Source organism: Vombatus ursinus, unplaced genomic scaffold (genome assembly GCF_900497805.2).
Source record: "Vombatus ursinus unplaced genomic scaffold, bare-nosed wombat genome assembly UNPS02014811.1, whole genome shotgun sequence".
Classification (NCBI taxonomy): domain Eukaryota; kingdom Metazoa; phylum Chordata; class Mammalia; order Diprotodontia; family Vombatidae; genus Vombatus; species Vombatus ursinus.
Window position 1 is genome coordinate 20,955,262 of NW_020954589.1, and position 6,343 is coordinate 20,961,604.

The following is a 6,343-nucleotide window of genomic DNA, read 5'->3' on the forward strand; positions in this document are numbered from 1 at the left end:
TGACCCTGGGCAAGTCACCTAATCCTGTTTGCCTCAGATTCTTCATCTGTAAAATGAGCTGGAGAAAGAAATGTCAAACCACTGCAGTATCTTTGCCAAGGGAACTCCAAATGAGGTCACAAAGAGTTGGATACGACTAAAACAACTGAACAACAACAATGTAATTTCACTTGGTGCTTGATTTAGAGTCAATGGACTTGGGTTTGAGTCCCAGCTCTGATACTTACTTGCTGTGTGACCTTGGGCAAGTAACCTACCATCTCTGGATCTTACCCTCCTCATCTATAAAGTGAGAGGGTTGCACCAGATGGCTTCTAATATTGCTTCTAGCTCCAAATCTCTGATCTAATGAAGTGAAACACCCTCTACCATTGCAGAACTCTTAAATGCAATGCAACTGATAATCTTAAAGAATTGTTTGGGGGCACAGAGAAGTTAGGTGATTTTTCTCAGTGTCACAAGTGGTATATGAAGGAGTCAGAACTTGAACCCATAGCTGCCAGCTTTTTCTACTACCTCTAGTAAAGGCTTAATTAATGTTTCTTGAATTTAGTCAACAACCATTTATTAAGCACGTGCTAAGTGCCAGACAGCTAGGTGGGGAAGTGAAAAGAGTACCAGGCTTAGAGTCAAGAAGACTCATCTACCTGAGTTCAAATCTGGCCTCAGACACTTATTAGCTGTGTGACCCTGGGCAAGTCACCTAATTTTGTTTGCCTCAGATTCTTCATCTGTAAAATGAGCTGGAGAAGGAAATGGCAGAATCAGTGAGGGGGGAAAAGAAATTACAATGCCATGACTTGGGCTTATGGACAGGAGGGAGAGGAGAGTTTGATAGAATCTACTTGCACATAGGTGACTGACTAGTCCATAAGTATCGGCTAAGGAGAGAAGACTTTGCCAGGAAAGCTGGGCCTCCAAGGCTCAGCATGGGTGAAATAAGAGAGATTTCACCTCTCTGTTTAGGCCATGGGTTCAAAGGCCTCAATGAAATCCTTGAAGTGATATTTCTTGACAGGATCATATTGGTGGGTCTCGAAGAACTCCAGAATGCTCTTCTCCTTCATGGTCTCCTGGTTGGATTCGCCCTTCTTCAGGGGGATTCCACAGAAAAAGGAGGCAAGTCAAGGGCAGGATCTTTCCTTTCCTCTCTATTCCTGGAACTTTTCTTTTTATATTTACTCATTCAGTCAGTCAGTCAGTTAAGCAACAATCATTTATTAAGCACTTACTGTGTGCAATATACTGTGCTAAGCACTGGGGTTAGAAATACGATTATCCCTTTCCCCATGGAGGTTTCAATTTATCATGGGTTGTCATAAGAAATCAAATGGGAATTTTTGGGGAGTTTTATGGAAGCTGCAGATGACACACAAAGGCTAGCGGATGACACCGAAAAAGTTTAGAAACTCAAAAATGCATAAAATATGTGTATAGTGTTGTATAATATCAACATATTTTATCTTTTAATACTATAACAATTCAGACTTCTTTTCTGGTATGAAGACAGGGTCGAAAAATTTTATGTGGATTTTCTAGATTGTGAAGGGGGTTGGGGGATGCTGTGCCCCTAACTCCATCCCCCCCCCAGATGTGGAAGGGATAGCTATAAGCAAGAAGAAAGACAATCCCTGCCCTTAAGGAGTTTTCATTCTAAGGAGGAAAGACAACTCATAAAAGGGAAACTGAAAAGGAGAGGAGGGGAAGTATGGTGACTAAGTCTGGAGAATCGGGAGTTGCTGATATGAGGTCCTTCCCTAAAATGGAGGTTTGGGGAATAGCTCTCTAATAATAGGTAAGTTCTTCCTCTCCTGGGAAATTCTGCTCATGACTCACCTTCAATGCCAGCCTTCCTTCAAATGTCGAAGTGGACAGGATCCATTTTTGTATATTATTCTTTCCCCTCTCTGAATTCCTTCTATGCCTTACCTCTGTATTTCCCACTACCAATAACCCTTTTACTTCTATTGCCTGGGTTCCTCCTGACAGGGAGCTTATGATAATCTCCTTCCCACTTAGGAATAAGAGACTTGTCTTACCCTTCTCAGAGCTATTTGTATGTTAGAAGAAGCACTGAACGGGGTATCCCGGCTCAATAACCAACCGTTTGACTTGAGTAAGTCACTTTCTTTCTCTGGGTTTGTTTCCTCTTTTGTAAGATGAGTGAGTTGGACCAGGTATGTTCAAGGTCCTCTCAGAAAATAGTACCTTACTGTTGGTGGGCTGAAAAATACTTTTTTCTAGGAGAGAGACACTTTCTTTCATCAGTGGGATTGATGGGGTTGGGATCTGGGCCCCAGAAAGGAAAAACCCTGGACTTTCTCACATGGCCAAATCTCTGGCATTCGCATGAGGCTATAATCCCATCAGCTGGCCTTTCATTGTGGCTACACCCAATCTCTCCTCCATTCTTTTACCTCCCTGTGACCTCTGGCCATTTATCTTCCCATCCAGATCTCCTTAGGCCCCTCCTCCCACCACCCTAAACTACTTGACCAATCCTAGATCCCTCCCACAGGCTTTCTGTTTATAAGGTCCATCTTGTCTCCATTAAGATGCTGGGATTCTTACAATTTAGCCACTGCTCAGATTCTTAAAATCTAGCCAATAACTTACTAATGTTCAGACTCCTCAAGAGCCTGCCCAATAAGATGGATGTTCTAATAAACGTCTTTGGTTGAAAGAAGGTTTGGGTCGAATTCTTTCAGGCAGGACCTGCGTGCTGTGATTTTGGGGTCCCAGGACCCCTGAACTCCTAACCAGCATCAGGACTGCAGGGAAAGAGCTATTTGGACAGTAGTCCCATACATGACCTATGGGTCTTCAGCTTTTTTTCTCCCCATGGCCTTCAGAATGGGAATTTCATGAGGGTATGTGATGTGTATTCCCCATCATACTGGAGGGATTGTGTCTCTGCCATAAAATTGGGAGCTCAGGGATTTATATCTCCTCTATTAGACTAGATAGAGGTTGCCTGAGAAATGATACCCCAGTCAGATTAGGGACTTCCTGAGGGCAGTGACTGTGTTTTTCCCATCAGACTTGGAACTTTCTAAGTACAGGGACTGTGTCTCCCCTACCAGACTGAGAACACCCTGAGCATGAGGACTATCTGTCCACATCTGACTGGATAGACTATGAAGGTAGAGACCATGTCTTCTCTTGGTTCAATGTCTGGGAAATTGCACTAAATTTGGGGTTAGGATACCTGGATTTAAATCTCAGCTCTGACATTTATTAGCTAAGACCATGAAGAGGTCACAGCCTCTTCGATTCTTCATCTCTTTCCGCCTCTGTAAAATGGGCATAAGAACACTTGTACTACTTAAACTTACAGGGTCATGAGCAAACGGTTTTGTAAACTTAGAGAATACCATAATATAGAAATGTGAGATGCTATGCTTCCCCTGTAGCACACAGTGGTCCAGCCTAGAATGGTGCACTGTCTTCCTACCAACAGAATACAGAGCTGGGAAGATAGAGGTTTTCCCTGTCCTTTGCCAGTGACTATGGTCTCTTGACCTAGGGCTACCTCTCTGCCCCATTTATATTTCATCACCCACCTGATAACCCACCCCGGGAGGTAGAGGCAAACCATGACCAAGACAAGTCACTTCATGGTGCCTATTTATGAGCCACCATAGTAGAGAAGCTACTCTGGTTACCACAGTCAAAATGGACTGAGGAAAAGAGCAGTCACTTTCCTCTCTTACATGCTAAGGATTTACCCCTCTCTCTAACTCCACCACCCCACCTGCAGGCATGTGTGCCCTCCTAACTCCTGTATCTCATTTCCCATATCAACTATTTCTGTGTAATTTTCCCTTCTGCATGATTTCAGGAGAGGAATTTCCATTTTGTTGACTTTTTAATATAAGCAATGGGGCCAAGGGACATGAATGATAACAGAGAACAAAGAAACCAACCAATCGGGAAACAAGACAGAGTCAAGACTGGACTTTTTCCTCTGGGAACTAGGGAGGCCAGATCATGGACATCCTTGTGTGTTTGGGGGATTTGGAGCAAGAGAATGGTGCAAAGGTTCTCTGGGGGAAGCCCTTCAGAATTTGCCTTGGTCCCGTGGCCCTAATCTCTGTGCTTCCTTGGGACATGGAAAGGGGATATATGGATACCGATGGTGTAGGCATGTTTTATTTATTTCATTAAATATTTCCCAATTACATGTAAAATTTTTTAACTTTTTTTTAAATTTTGAGTTTCGAATTCTCTTCCTTCCTCTCACCCTTCCCCTATCCATCGAGAAGGTAAGCAATATATCGATTATACAAGTGAAATCATACAAAACATTTCCATATTAGTCATGTTGCTAAAGAAAACACACATACATACACACAAAAGAAAACAAAGTGTGCTTTAATCTGCCCTCAGAGTTCACCAATTCTCTCTGTAGGGGTGGATAGCATTTTCATCATGGATCCTTTGGAATTGTTTTGGATCATAGTATTGCTGAGAATAACTAAGTCATTCACAGTTGATCATAGTTACAATATTGCTATTACTGTGTACAATGTTCTCCTGGTTCTGCTCACTTCACTTTATACCAGTTCATGTAAGTCTTCCCTGGTTTTTCTGAAAGCATCCTGTTTGTCATTTCTTTCTTTCTTTTTTTTTTTTTCTGCTAGGCAATGGTGTTAAGTGACTGGCCCAGGGTCACACAATTGGTGAGTGTTATGTATCTGAGCCTGGATTTGAATTCAGGTTCTCCTGACTCTAGGGCCGGTGCTCTATCCACTGCACCACCTAGCTGCCCCCACTATAGTATTCTGTCACAATCATATACCACAACTTGTTTAGCCATTCCTGTATTGATGGAGAGAGGGGTAGAGGCAAATATTGAGGGGTAGGGGCCAGATCTGTGTCACATGTTTTGTATCAGGGTTCCCCAAACTAATCTGGCTTCAGGATGCTTTGAGGCTTAAAATATATTGTCAGAACTCTATTAATACAGGTCGGGTCCTGCCATGGGCTGGTGCTAGGAGTCTCCTGTGGCACAGGTTGAGGCTTCCAATGCTAGGGAACAAAGAAAGGCCACTGTATGAAGAATCTTTGCTAAGAAGTAGACCAGCAGTGCCAGATTAGTTATGTATCAGTTATGACCAGGGATCAATTACCAGGGATAGGAACTGGAAGCCAGGTCATCCCACTAAAGAGAGAGCTGATTGTTAGATTTTCAATGTGAGCGTTTACACTTCAAAATCCATTACAAATTAGGGCTTGATATATTCTTTTGTTGATCATCTAGGTTTAAGAGAGTGATGAAAGGGGCAGCTAGGTGGCGCAGTGGATAGAGCACTGGCACTGGATTCAGGAGGACCTGAATTCAAATCCGGCCTCAGACACTTGACACTTACTAGCTGTGTGTCCCTGGGCAAGTCACTTAACCCCATTGCCAAATCCCCCAAAAAAAGTGTATTTTTAGAGGTCCAGCTGTTAAACATTTACCAGCACACCCTTGCATAGGGGTACTGAGTAGAAAGGCCAAAAGCAGGAGGTTATGTCCCAAATCAGAAGTATAAATCAGTGCCCCCTAATCAAAATGCTTGGAGACAGATGAAGATCAGTCATCTGGGTCCAGCAAAAGTTTTGGATACTTGAGAGAATGAGAAAGGTTCAAGTTTCACTAAAAGCCCAAGATAATTTGAAGCATTCAATGTTCTGCATGTGTATAAATGGTGTTATGCCTGAGTGGTAGATGTAGGCACTGCCTTCTTGGTTCTGTAAATGAGTTTCAGGTGGATAGCTCCCATTGACATGTGGCAGCCAACAGAATTACCCTGGGGATTGAGGATTCAGAGATGCTATAAAACATGAAAATACAAATTGTTCAGAACTTCTGAATACAGAAAGTAAAGCACCAATTAAAAGAATCCACAGATCACCGCCAGACAAACACAAGCAAACAAATAAAACTGTATGCTTCAAACTCTAAGACACATGGTGGTACAATTTCACAATTTCAATGATGAACAACAAATTTTACAAGGTGCTGGAAGAAAGACCGTAAAATACAAAGGAAAGGAAATTTTAATAATAATACACCACTGCACCTAACAGAAACCACAGAAGGGAGTAGAAGATTGTATTTCAGAAAACAAAAAGCTCAAGATGCAGCTCAAAAATGCAAACTCAAGTATAATCACCAATGAAAAAGACGGATTTTTAATGAAAGTGAGGCATTTGAAGCATTCCTGGGGAAAAAAAAATAAAAGATGTAGCAGATTATTTGACTTGTAAACACCCCAAACAACAGAAACAAAAAAAGCACACCTAAACTTATTACCTCATCTCTAGAGACTATTAAAATAAAATTTTAAAAAGCAGA

At 42.1% G+C, this 6,343-nt stretch overlaps 1 pseudogene; it reads right to left on the minus strand.

Moving 5' to 3' along the window:
* The window catches only part of LOC114053369, a 16,529-nt pseudogene extending 15,420 nt beyond the window's left edge, over positions 1-1,109 (minus strand).
* Between the last annotated feature and the right edge of the window lie 5,234 nt (positions 1,110-6,343).